At 40.5% G+C, this 13,764-nt stretch overlaps 1 protein-coding gene across 2 annotated transcripts in view; it reads right to left on the minus strand.

Moving 5' to 3' along the window:
• Positions 1–12,338, minus strand: part of MBNL1 (muscleblind like splicing regulator 1) — a 212,885-nt gene extending 200,547 nt beyond the window's left edge. Inside the window, exon 1 of one of the 2 annotated variants that reach the window (XM_006034034.3) lies at positions 12,170–12,338. The gene's annotated coding sequence lies outside the window, so the exon portion shown is untranslated. The remainder of the gene's footprint in view (positions 1–12,169) is intronic. The other variant, XM_006034022.3, reaches the window with a different exon arrangement.
• Positions 12,339–13,764: the final 1,426 nt, after the last annotated feature.

The raw sequence follows: 13,764 nt of genomic DNA on the forward strand, positions 1-13,764 counted from the left end.
GTAGGGAAGTAGTTCCCTTCTGCTAAACACAGTTATAAAGTTTAGTCCTGATTCTACAAGCTTGTGAGCTACTTTTCTTGCCTTTTGCAGGACTGGGCACAGGACTCCCCCTGACCCCGTTGGAAAACCTCATAAAATGCAGATGAATAGAGAAAGTAGCAATATCTTTAAAACTACTGTTTATCCTGTTTAGAGATTTTAAATCTTTTAAATTGTGCAGAATTAAAAAAATATGTATATATTACGTCGGTGTTCATAATTTAATCACTATAGTGCTTTTCTGAATTGGTTTTCCTAATTAAAGATGTCAAAATAAAATGAAAATCCACTAAGAAAAAGTTTACTTCCAAACCAGCCCCACTCTGTTCCCCTTTAACACATTAATAATTGTGCCATCAGAAGATAGACCGTGTAAAAAGTGGGATAGTGTCCAGGTGGCTGTATCAGTTTTTCAATGATGAGGAGAAAGTTTCCTACTGGAGGATCTATCCCTAGAAAAGACTGGTCTCCTTAGTAACCACAGCGAAGTGCAACAATGGACCTCTTAAAAAAAGCAGGTAGAGTCGAAGTGCAGATACCAGAAGATCCTCATGTAGTCAAGTTGCACACAGCTCAGGAAGTTAAAAATAAAGGATTTTTTTTCTGATTAGCATTCCACCTCAGGCCTCATCTAATTTAATATGAATTCCATGGCAAAGCTACCAATAAGCAGAACCATTCCCTCATGGATTTTCAATTTCTTTTATTTCAAAAAGAGTTAAATATGTTCTTAAGTATTTGGTAACAATCAAGTCATAATTTACAACGCTACACATATTTAAAATATAAAGACTTTAATTATATGAGAACATGAAAATCTGTAAAACTGTTATTTACTCTGTCTATTCATTACAATTTTTTGGAGGCGATTTTGTTCATTTATCAAACAAATACAAATACAGAGTGTTCCAAATAAAAATACGTGCAGACACACACATATACATGTGTACAGTGTGTTACTATATTAGAAGGTATTTGCAGCAACTCAAGTACCTCACTATGGGAAAGGAAATGCTTTGTCAGTAAAGTTATTGTGTATAATTGTTTGAGGAAGCGTCTTGGATTTGAAAAATGGAGAAAACTGAATTTCTTAAACTTTATTTTTTAAAGAAATGATCATGAAAAATAAAAGAACCTCTGTGAATGATGCAAGAAAACGGCGCACCTTGAAATAACTAATACCTTGTATCTGAATGTGTAAGGTGCTACTCTGAGACTGTACCAACATGTATTATAGTTAGAACCTTGGACAGAGTAAGATCGGCCTTAAGTATGATTTTTTTAGCTTGATTGGTTGAAGTCATTACTAGCTCCTGACATCATTTCAGTCATGGGTGACCTGATCCTTACATTTGGCTAACTGTTCAGGTTATTCCTTTAGTCCAATATGGGTACTTTAACATACAATGTTATTTTCCTTGCATTTCTGAAAGCCTGTCTGCTGTTCTACCCATCCCATCTTCCACTAGCCCCACTTACCTCACATTTACAGGTACAAATTTGACAGAGTGACTTCAAAATGACTTTGTATCTTGTGATCCTTGAGTATTTTATTATGCATTTTTGATCAGCGTTCTCCTCCTACTATTTTGACTTTTAACAAGATACTAGATTCATTTGACTTGAAGCAACTGGTTACCACAGCAACACACTCAGCTGGATACTGTCACAACTAGTGGTGCCCTGTTGTTTTCTTTTCACAAAGCAGTCTTCCATTTTCAGGCCATAATTTGATTTAGTCTATAACTCTTTTTTCTAGACTGCAGCTCCAGTGCCAATTTCTTTAAATCGAAATGACAATATTATTCATATTGTTACTGTTTTACTTAATGAAAAGAAAATTGCTCTGTGTCCAGAGCCCTCCCCACCAAATACCAAGGGATAAATTATGAGGAAAATAAAGATTAGAGACAACAACAAAGTACTCAAAGGAAACAGTCAACATATTAGGACAGAAGCCATGAAAGCCTAGAGCTTTTTTTGCTTTACACATTTCTATTGATATTGATGCAGTGCTTCTCATTTAGAATCGTTTTCTTGAAAATATACTGGACAAGATGGGTCTTATGAATTGTCAGACTTCCCTTCCTCTTCTCAACCTTACCTTTATTTTGAATGGCACTGCTTATTTTCTTTTAATTCTGAATGGGACTGGTTATAATCCAGATCCAACTCACTCAAACATACTTCATATAATCTTATATACTGACATGGAAGTTAGTTTTATGCTCCCTCAGCCACAATTGAATGCTACTTGGATTTATTTGCATATTTGTAACTTTTGGAGACTTTCTGAAACTTCAGGTAGTAGCTTAAAACAACCTCTTCCTAGTCCTTTTGTTTAGTTTCACTATGTAAAACAAATGAGTTTGCTACTTCGGTTTTATTAAAGTAGCAAGACTTAGAGGAACACTATATGCTGATCTGTTCTCCATGCGCTCTTTCCTTATCTTCCCACATTACTCAGCTCACATTCTTCAGTTTTGACTAACAGTTTTGCTGTGTCAACATTAGGAAACCAATAATACTACTTGTTCAGCTAATCCTAAACTCCTCTTTTATTAAGAATTTTGCTTCTATTCGAGGTTGTGTAACTAAAAAAGTTATTTCTACTTGATCTTCTATGTTTCAATGTGCATAAATGACCCCTGGATGACAACATACAGGGCATTATCAAATCCTTAGCTTCATTCCTTTACACAGGTATTCAGGGTGAGAAGTAGGAGAACAACTATTTTATGTGTCTCTGGGGAGGTCAGGCACTAGGCCAAGGGTGCTAAGACTTGATACCCCAGTTGTGGGGGAAGGATTGTTTCTTTCTGTTTATGATAATCTATTGGACTTCATAGACTTCAACCTATCACTTGAACACTTGAGAAGCAGGGGAGCATGGTGAGGGACAGACAATGTGCTGACTGCCAACGTTCGTTCTCCAATTAAGTTTTCTCACTGGTTTACACCTGTATTTTGAAGAAGCTTAAATCTGTAGTTTTGCCTTAAAACATCATCTGCAACCTGTCTAATTACAGTTTCATCTTTTCATCATCAGGTTAAGTTAAGAACATAACAAGTGCCATACTGGGTCAAACCAATTGTTCATCTAGCCCCTTTGACAGAGGCAGGAGTGGATGCTAAAGCATTGAACCAAATAGACCTGAAGTGATCTACCCCCTATCCATTATCCTCCCTGACATCCACCATTATCAATTTAGAGATGCCAGAGGAAACATCTCTAACCATTCTGTTCAAAAGCTATTAATAGATCTATCATCCATGATTTTCTCTAGTCCCTTTTTGAAACTGGCTATGCTGCCTGCCTCTATCACCTCCCGTGGCAATGAATTCTATAAGTTGCGTAAGCAAGTACTTTCTCTTGTTAGTTTGTAACCTTTCTCCCACTAATTTCAGTGGGTGCACCCCACTTCTCATATTCTGTCATTTGGTGAACAGCTCCCTGTTCACTTGGTCCATACCCTTCATTATTTTATAGACCTCTATTATATCCTCCATCAGCCTTCTCCTTTCCAAACTGGAGAGCCCTACCCATTGTGGCCTCTCTTGGTATGGCAACTGCTCCATACTCCAATTATTTTTGTTGCACCCTTTCCAACTCAACTACAGCCTTTTTGAGATGCAGAGACCAGAACTGCACACAGCACTGAAGATATGGGCACACCATGGATTTGTATAATGGCATGCCAATATTCTGTTTTGTTTTCTATTCCCTTCTTAATGGTGCCAAACATTTTATTGGCTTTTGTGGTTTCCACTGTACATTGAGCTATCATTTTTAGAGAACTATCTACAGTGACTCCAAGGTCTCTTTCCTGAGACTTTTCCTGAGCTAGTTCAGAACCCAGCATTGTGTACATATAATTGAGGTCATCTTGCACTTAACAACACTGAAGTTCACCTGCTATGTTTTTTGCCCACTCACTTAGCTTGGTCAAATCTTTCTGCAGCTTGGGACTTGACTACTCAGAATAAATTGGTATCATTTGCAAACTTGGAGATTTCACAGTGCACCCACATTTCCAAGTCTTTGATGAAAATGGTGAAAAAAACTGGGCCCAGTACAGATCCCTGCAGATTACTTTTTTTGACCTCCCTCCATCCTGAAAACTGACAATTAGCTCTACCTTTTGATTCCTACCTTTTAACCAGCTCTCAGTCACAAAAGAAGCTTCCTTCCAACCCTGTGGCAACACAAGGTTTTTTTTAGTCTTTGCTAAGGGACCTTGTCAAAATGTGTTTGACAGCCCAACTATGTTATGTCAGCTGGATCCCCTTGTCCACATGGTTGTTGACACCCTTAGAGAACTTCAGCACATTGGTGAGGCAGGATTTCCGTTTACAAAAACCATGCTGACTCTTCCTCTGCAGATCATATTTATGCATGCAACTACTGATTTTATTTTTTTAGTTCTACCCACTTTCAAGGAATGGAGTGAGACTCAGTGGTCTGTAGCTCCCAGAATCATTTGAGGAGTCCTTTTTGAAGACTGGCATTATGTTGGCAGCCCACCAGCCCTCTAGCACAGAGGCTATTAGTAACAATAGGTTACATATTATTGGCAATACTTCTGCAATTTCAACTTTGAATTCCTTCAGAACTCTCAGGTAATGCCATCTGGGCCTGGTGACTTATTAGTACCTAATTTACCAATCTGTACTTAAATGTCTTTTGTTACCACTTCAATGTGGTCCAACTAGTCAGAGCTATCTACTAGGAAGGATTGGATTGATCTGGCATCGAGGTGTCCCCACTATCTTTTGTACTAAACACCTATGCAAAGAATTTGTTTAGCTTTTTTTCTATGGCCTTATCATCCCCGAGTGCACCTTTTATATCCTCGTCATCTAACTGTTCCACTGATTCTCTAGCTGGCTTCCCACTTAGACAGACTGTCCTCAAATTCTTTTTTGGCCTGCCTTATTTCACTTTTACACTTGACCTGCCAGAGTTTGTGAGCTTCCAGTTTTTCTAATTTGGGCACACCTTCCATTTTTTGAAGGATCCCTTTTTGCCTTAAATGGCTTCCTTAATTCTGCTATTAAAGCATGCAGTGGTTTTACTGGTCTGCTTGGTACCCCCTTTGATGTGTGGTGTACGCTTTTCCTAAACCTCTAAACGGTATTTTTAAACAGCTTCCAATCTGCCTAAGGCCTTGTACATTTTTGACTGATCCTTTAAACTTCTTTCTAATTAATTTCTTAATTTCTGTGTAATTTCCCTTCCTAAAGTTATAAATCAGCGTGGTGGACTGTTTTTGGTTTGCTCCCCCCTGCTAGAATGTTGAATGCAATGATGTTAGGGTTGCTATTACAGAGAGACTCGCCAACAGATACCTCTTGAACAGGTCCTGTGTGTTTCTAGATCTAGAATTGCTTCTGCCCTTGTGAGTTCCCAGATAAGTTGTTCTAGAAAGCGGTCATTTATCATATCCAGAATTTTTATCTCCATATCTTGCCCTGATGAGGTGTTTATCCAGTCTATGTGAGAATAGTTGAAGTCTCCTATTATTATAGCTTGCCCCATTCTAGCAGCTTCCCTAACATCTCCCCCCCTCCCCCATCTCCCTCAGTATTTCATAATCAGCTTCAGTTTCCTACAAGCTTAGTATTATATTCTTTTTTTATCCAAGTATGGAATTTTTACCCACAGGGATTCTATGGTAGTTTTCCTTTCAGATAAGATTTGTATCTCCACAAGTTATATCTGGACATCTGAAAGAAACCGCCATTTTAAAATTTTACAGTGGGTCTTGTGGTTCTAAACAGACTGTGCTATTTCTTCTTGGGATTTTACTAGATTTACTGGTAGCACTCAAAGAGTTCAATCTTTTGATACCTACAACTGTATTGTTGCCCTGTTTTGACAGGTAGATTTCTATGCTCAGATGTCCTACCTTTCTAACTACTAATTCTGGGTAGCATATGGTTCTAATCTATTATCTATTCAGTTTGTTCTATAATGCCTTATTTTCTGCCCACTTCTCTTCTACCCCATGCTTCTTCCATTAGTTTAGATAGTTTTGTGCATTATTTTTATATGTAACCTTTGAATTCTCTGTTGAGCTTTATCATGCACACTTGATTTGATTTCCATTTCTATTTTAGCTTTGATTTATCATCAGGGATTGGGTTTTCCATTTCCCATGGAAAAAATGGAGTAAACAGTGGATTTTACCAGAGGCAAAACCGGATTTCTCATTTTACTGGAAAAACCCGCAGATTTTGTAGTTTTGCAGTGACTTCCTGAGGGGGCTTGGGGGACCCACTCCCCTCAGATCTGTGTGTGGGGCAGGCGTGGGCTGCCCGCTGTGGACACAGGCTCCTGCCCTCTGCCCTCCCTGGGGCCTCCGCAGCCCAGCGGGTATAACCTGGCATGGCAGGGAACAATGGAGTCGCATGGAGAAGCTGCCTGCCACTGCAAAGTCTGCACTGCCCTGATGATGCACCCCTCTGTGCACATGGCTACAGTGAGGGCAGTGGCATGGGGTGTGTGCCCCTCAAAGCAGCCATGCACAGGGGGCACATCACCAGTGCAGCACGGAGCTTGCACTAGCAGGCAGCTTTCCTGTGTGGCCTCGCTGTTCCTTGCCACACCAGGTTGCACCCACCAGGCTGTGGAGGCCCTGGAGCAGGGCAGCAGGGTGGGAGCCTGAGCCCGCAACACAGATCTGGGGGGTGTGCACAACCAGCCCCATCCCTGCCCGAGTCCACAGCAGGCAGCATGAGGGAGTGAGGGCAGGGGACTGTGAACCCAGGTATTTAGCTCTGGCAGCTGGGGGCCCCTTCCGGCAGAGCTGGGGGAGCAGGGGCTGTCGGCGGGGGGCGAGGGACACCAGCAAGGCTGGGGGGGGGCAAGAGGCATGAGCAGAGCTAGAGGGCTGTGGGTAGGGAGTGAGGGACACCAGCAGGGCTTTTACCAGGGAAAACCAGGATCCCTGTTTACCACACACACTGGATTTAATTTCCATTTCTACTTTAGCTTTAAATCTATGATCTATGGGAGGGGAGGGAGGCGGGGGGAAGAGAGAAAGAAAGAGAGAGAGAGAACATACAGGCCTTCAGTTTTTACAAAGAGAATCGCATCCTAGTAGAAACCAAAAGTATGCAGACGTTGAAACTTTTACTCCTGGAGCAAAAATAGGATCCACCAGGATTAAACTGCTTCAAGGACAGTTTTTCTCAGAAGAGAATAACCAGGTAACCAGGAGGAGGGGAACCAGAAAAAAACTCCCTGTGGCTTCAAGGAATTGGAGTGATCTGGTCTGGAGAGGGTGTACGGGGCAGCTGCCCCCACTGATCCCATAGGACTAGAAAGGGAGGGCAGCTGTGATAACCAGGCAGGGGCTTTGGTACACTGGCCCCTCTGCTCAGCTCCCAAGTGTAGGGAGCAGTGCTGCCCCAAGGCTTTCCCCAGGCTTGGCTCCTGACCCTTCCAGCTTTTCATGTCACTGCCCCCCACTTTTCTGGAAGGCAGAGGTAGCAAGAAGAATCCAGTGGAGCTGGAAGCCAGGCTTGGGAAAAGCTTCTGCAAGCTGAGTTCCTTGCTCTGCTGACTTTCAAATGCTTAGGTGGGTAGCAGGGGCAGCAAGGGAAAGCTGGAGATATGGGAGCTCAGCTTTGGGAGGCTTTCCCTAGGGTAGCAGAGAAAAGCCTCACAGCAGAGTCCCAGGTGTGTCAAGTGGGCAGGGGCTTTGCTGCTGGGCTCAGTGCACTCAGATTCCAGTGCCTGAAGCTGAGCAGAGGCAGAAACACTGTGAGTCCCTGCCTGCTTCTCACACAAGGGACTCTGGTTGGAGAAGCAGGCAGGCAGTTTTGTCTTGCTGCTTCAGTCCCCTGGGACCAGGAAAACTAGAGCAGCCCACACCTTCCCAAGACCGGGATCACCCCAGTCTCAGGAAGGTGTAAAAATTAGGGGAGGGGAAGGGGGAGCAGGGGTTACAGATCTGTACTGCTTCCTTGCTTGGAATCATTTCTAGTAATGGAAATTTTCTACCGCTAGAAATGAATGTTTGTACATGGCCAGAGAAAGAGCATTCACCACCACTGCATTAACCACCATAGTATCTGAGGGCGTTTTCACATGTACTCCAAAAGTGGGCGGAGGCGCTTGAATTAGAGCAGCTCTGAGAGCTGCTCTAATTAAAGCACCCACAGTGTCTCATGTATCAGTGTCCCCATGCTTCAAAATGGTGGTGGGGCACTTCAACTAAAGGTCGATCAACGAGCTTTAGTTAAAGAGCCCTGCCACCATTTTGAAGTATGGGGATGCTGATACATGAGGAGGTGCACTAATTAGCATTCATTCTTGATTAATCAAGTCTGCTCCAACATTCTGTAATTACAGCACTTTGGAGTAGCCTCCACACACATCTACAGGCACACACACCTGAAGTTCAAATGCTTAACCAGCGGGAAAGGCAATTAAAAGAAATCATAAGAATGTATCAGCCAAAAGAATCCATGGTCTCCCAGATGATGTGCTGAACAAAATAATGGACCAATAATCTTCCCAATGAAGTTTAAGAAATACCCCATGGCACAGCAATATGACAACATCTAATCTCATATATGGCTAAAAAAAAAGGAAGGGGTTTGGCATTTTGAGCACAAAGTGTTATGAAAAGGGTTGCTCTTCCTGGTTTGGGGTCATTGCATAACACCATGACTGGAAACAAGTTGGAAAAAGAGGAACTCTTATTAATGGTTGAGTTATCACAAACCTGTTAAGAGGTGAAGCAATACTCATCTCTGAACTTTGTGTGCTATCACACCTCAAATCCATCCCAGCAAGGCAGATTATAGCCTCACTTTCTGGAGTGACAGAAAGATTAAGGGTGTATCCTTGTGGTATTAGAATCCCTTAGTGTTATTAAATGAAGAAATGAGATCACATCATTTTCTAAAAAAGAGCTACAATAGAGAAGTTGCTGGCTCATCAAGAAATAACCACTCTCCACATTGCCTTCCAATTCCTAGTATAAAATGTCCTGAAGGGAAATGGCTGAGCCATAGGTCATCCTAGAAAGGGCATGGTATTATGGAGAACAGGTGAAAGTATTTTTAAATAGTCTCTCTGTACTTCAAATATTTCTAGCACTGTGAAATGAACTCATCTCTGCATATTTTCATTATGTGCAGCACAAAAGCATTACTAGCTTTACTTCAAGAATGCATTTCTTCAGAAGTAGCGCGCGCTTTTTGTATCAGAACAACGTAAATGATAAAGCATGAAGTAATCCTTCTGCTTTTATTAAAGATGTGGCTCAACAATCCTTTTTCAATTACTGCATTATAAAAAATAGGCTATTTATATAGTCTAGTAGTTGTTGCTTATTCAAAAGAGCCTGCTCTGCCTACAGCAGGAAATCAGAAATGAGTAACGAAACTTCTCTGCAAAGGCCTGCTGTCTATAATCATGCATGCATGCATATGCACAAATTCATACACATACTCACTGAGGGCCAGATTCTGCCACCTGCACTTGTATTATGTATGCCCCCCTCCCTCCCTCTCCTTCTCCCCCAACACTTCAAAGAACCAACAGTGTTTTGTCCTGATTCAGGTGCTAATCAATATGAGTAGCAGTGGCAGAAATTAATCTAGAGTTACCTAAACATTTTAAACACTGCATCAGTGCTGATAATTTCAAGACAACAAAAACAGGTTGGGATACATCATCAACCCTTGTCACCAGTGCCGTAGCAAAGGGTCAGGGGGGAAAGTGGGGTAACCGCCCCAGATGCTGAAGTGAAGGGGTGCCAACAAGCACTACCCAGCCAGGGCAGGGTACGGGACAGAGCTGCAAGCGGCTTGTTGGGGGAGGGGTGGGGGAGAGGTACTGGGACAGAGGAAGGGTGGCTCCCGCCACTGCATGCACTCACCAGCAAGCCGGGGGGGGGCAAGGGTGGACTGCTGCTGCAGGCTTTACCCCAGGTGCCAAACTTCATTGCTATGACACTGCTTCTCACTCTGAACAGTTCCAGAGTAAATGTAACATACTTAGCTTATTGTCCTTCAACTTACAAACGTTGCCAACAGAAGTGATATGAATTTAATATAGAAAGTGTCATTATTTAACCAACACCATCAGACTGCACACCCAAAGCAAGTTCCTTTCCTACAAGTTCGTACAAATTTATGACAATGAGGATATATTTTTCATACTGCATGTACTTTGCAGTGAATATTTATCACTGTAGTGCATCACATAAAGAATAAATAAATGAAAACATCCTCTTATGTCAACATAGTAGCTAACAAAATGTAACCAATTGCTGTTAAAGAGCCCTTTTAAAAGCTGAATGATGGAGTATCATACTAGTCTTTCTTTTTCTTTTTTACAAAAGCAGGCAACAAATTAATCTAACTTGAAATATGTCTTGTGGTCTCTTGCTATCACTTTCAAGCTCCAGTGAGTAGCATTCTACATTCAAAAATCAACAGCTTGACCCAATTAGCCATTGTCAGTTATTGTTCAAGCAGAGTCCATAATTTACTTAAAAAGTAGACTAAACAAATTCTTGTGATCCTTATTAAGCAATTCCTTATGTTTGATATTCCTCATAAGCCTCTTTATTCATTCACAAATTTGTATGTTAATTTCTGCAATATATTTATAAAGAAAAACTCTTGACATGTTTAAATATTGTGAACGCAATGTGAATTCTTGAGTGAAGAACGTCTGCTCATGATTTAAGGAAACAGAGGAAAATTATAACTAATTTTAAAGACTATAGAGCGGTTTCTAGTGTTTCAATTGTATTATCATAATATGCCTTTCAACAAAACAAATATACATCTCTCAAACTTGGCACTTAAAAAACTCCATGCTTTTTAGAAAATCTTGGGCAAACACTAAATAATTACTTTAAAATTTTATTAAAAGCAATAGAATATTTTTAAAAGCTCTACTAGCCCAAAAGCATATAAATGTCTAACTTGTTTGTCAAGTTCAGAATGAGTAATTATAATATATGCACTTTCCCTTGAATTTTCCATGAAGATGGTTTATTTATTGCTCTCTAATAAGTGCTGGAATTGAGATGTCAGAAACAGGGGGTTCACTTCCATTTAGTTTAACCTCCTATTATAAGAAGCAAGGGAGTTCAGTCCAAGTGGACTCTGGCTTCATTCCTGCATAGCCTTTAACCATCAAACACTGGTGGGACATCCACTGGCAACAATATATTTTATACCAGGAAATTAGGAGCATAGGAATTCATCATTTTAATTTATATTAGACTTTACAAATGATTCTCTTGTCCATAATAAAAAGCTTCAAAGGACAATCATGATCTTGAAAGAGTCATTCGATACCAGGTCAAGTCCTGCTCACCTTATTTCTGCATTTTAATTGCTGGAATCAACAGGAATTGTATGAGGTGAACAGGATTAGACCTTCATAACAAAACAATGAGGAATAAAAAATCAGAATCGTACAACCATGGCTACCCCGTGCTCTTTCTAAATGTATATTTCAGATACTATTCAGATATACTACTAGAAGAAACTGTAGTGAAACCATCAGGACTGTGGTTTAAAAACATATCAAGAGACTTGTTTTAAGGTTTCCAGAGGAATAGGAATCAGGAAAGACAAATTAATACCCTGTAAAGCACCAAGACTCATTGAAAGGCTTTTTGGTTGGCTGTTTAACGCCTAGACCTGACAATCACATTTGTGTTCTGTTCAGAGCCCCAGAATGACTCCACATGGGCACAAGGGACTGTCCACCACTGCCAAAGGTCAAATTGCATAAAAAGAGCTCACTTTGCAAATCACATTTGGAAAATTTAACTCAAACAGATTATTCACTGGTGTAAGTTGTAGTTCCAGTACAAAAAAGAATGCATTTGGACTTACAGTTTTCATAATAACAAGTTTCTCTTCAGAACAGTAAGGGCTAATTTCTTGAAACTCATCTACTATTAAAACCTTCTTTTTATTTTAAGGTAAACCAGAACGATTAAATAAATGACAAAATTTATGCCATAAAACCCATCCAGCTTCCAGAAACACTTACTGTCACTTACAAGACAATTTTACATTCTCCAGTGTCAAGTTGTACAATCCAAAAAACTTCATTATAGGAGGGGAAAAAAAGCACAGTTCTTACCTGTTTTGCCTCATGTGTAGCTTATGTCTTAAAAGCTGCTTAAAAAATTTGGCAACACAGCTGCCACCAACTCAGAGAAGTCTGTTCTGCAGTGCACTCTGGGCTAATTACAACATTCTTTTTTTTTTTTTTTTTTTTGCAGTAGAAGGATGGTGGCCTAGCTAAAGGGGAAACAGTGAAAGACTAAAATAATTATGCTTTCCAAACCCTATAGGTCTACCCATGTAAAATAAGCTATTCACAGTAGCATACAGTAGTAACTATGGCAACAGGCTGTGGTTTGAATATATACTTTTTTAAAGAACCAAAAATTACTTTCAGATATTAAAAAAGATAGTGGGGAAGTACTTTTGTATTTAAAGGCACACTCCTAATTGCAGAAACTACTGTTAACATTTATAGCAGACACTTAAAGTTGAAGATCTCTTGTGTTAATCAGTAATGTGAATTTTACAGTCTACCAATTAAAACTGTTTAGAGTATGACCTAACTGCTAATCTGTCCATTGACACCTGGTCTTGAAGACTGACTTGCCCTAACTGACAAGAAAACCAGCAAGGTTTCCTGGAAACTGGGTAGTGGTTCCCCCCCTCCTTTTTTTTGGCCTCAGGTCCTGTACTTCCTTCCTCTTCTATGGTTGCCTGCTAGCAACAGATAAAGCCCTACAAAACTGAAACTGCTCCTATCCACAAACTCTCATTTCAACCAACTTCAGCCACTAAGATCATAGGGCAGGTGCAAAGTCGTAAATATGACAGACTTTTGCCTCCTTTGCTTGTTTTTTTCATCACAGCTACTGTAGTCTCTTGGTTTCCTGCACAAGTCACAACTTATTTTGAGTGAAAACATTTATGCAGCAATAATGTTACATATCAGAGAAATAACTGAATAAACTGATCTCTCTTATGTATTCAATCCTAGGATTCTGAAGGACTTTCCCAAATGGAAGGAAAGCAGCCTAAGCAAGTCCTGGAGTTAACTAAATTAGTGTTTCAACTGTTCAGTCACTGGTGGCCAAATATAAACTTTTGCTTTTCCATTTATAATATTAAGTGTTTATTTTTTACTCATAAAGGGGAAAATGTCCACATTGGAAGCTAATGTCTTGGCAGCAAAGTATGTCTGTGAGAACTAGAGACTCTTTATATGGATTGAAACTTCCTTAACATTCCCCAGTTCAGTGACCTTGTAGGGTAACATGGAAATTGAATGCATGGGCTTGCAGGTCTGAAAAGTGGCTATTCCTCTCCCTAAGCACTGGGGCAACATTAACTCTTGAGCAGATTATTTCCTTTCTGAAATCCACCAGGTTCTTAAAGGGGCAATGGTGCTGTGACTGTTTCACAGCCCAGTCTTCTTTTACATGCAACATACTTTTCCAGTTTTGGGAACCCAAATGCACACAGTTACTTTTGCTTCAAGGCATACGCTCTAGCAGTGCTGGTGCAATTAGATGCCAAAAACAGATCAGGAAATGCCCCCATTTTTCCCTGGTCACTATAATGCAAACTTAATGTTTTTAAAGGGTGTAATCCCTCAGAGCCCTTGGAAGGATTTTGGCTAATATGCCGAGAGCTCCCCTGAGAATTCCTGCT

This window comes from Alligator sinensis, unplaced genomic scaffold, assembly GCF_000455745.1.
Source record: "Alligator sinensis unplaced genomic scaffold, ASM45574v1 scaffold1127_1, whole genome shotgun sequence".
NCBI lineage: Eukaryota > Metazoa > Chordata > Crocodylia > Alligatoridae > Alligator > Alligator sinensis.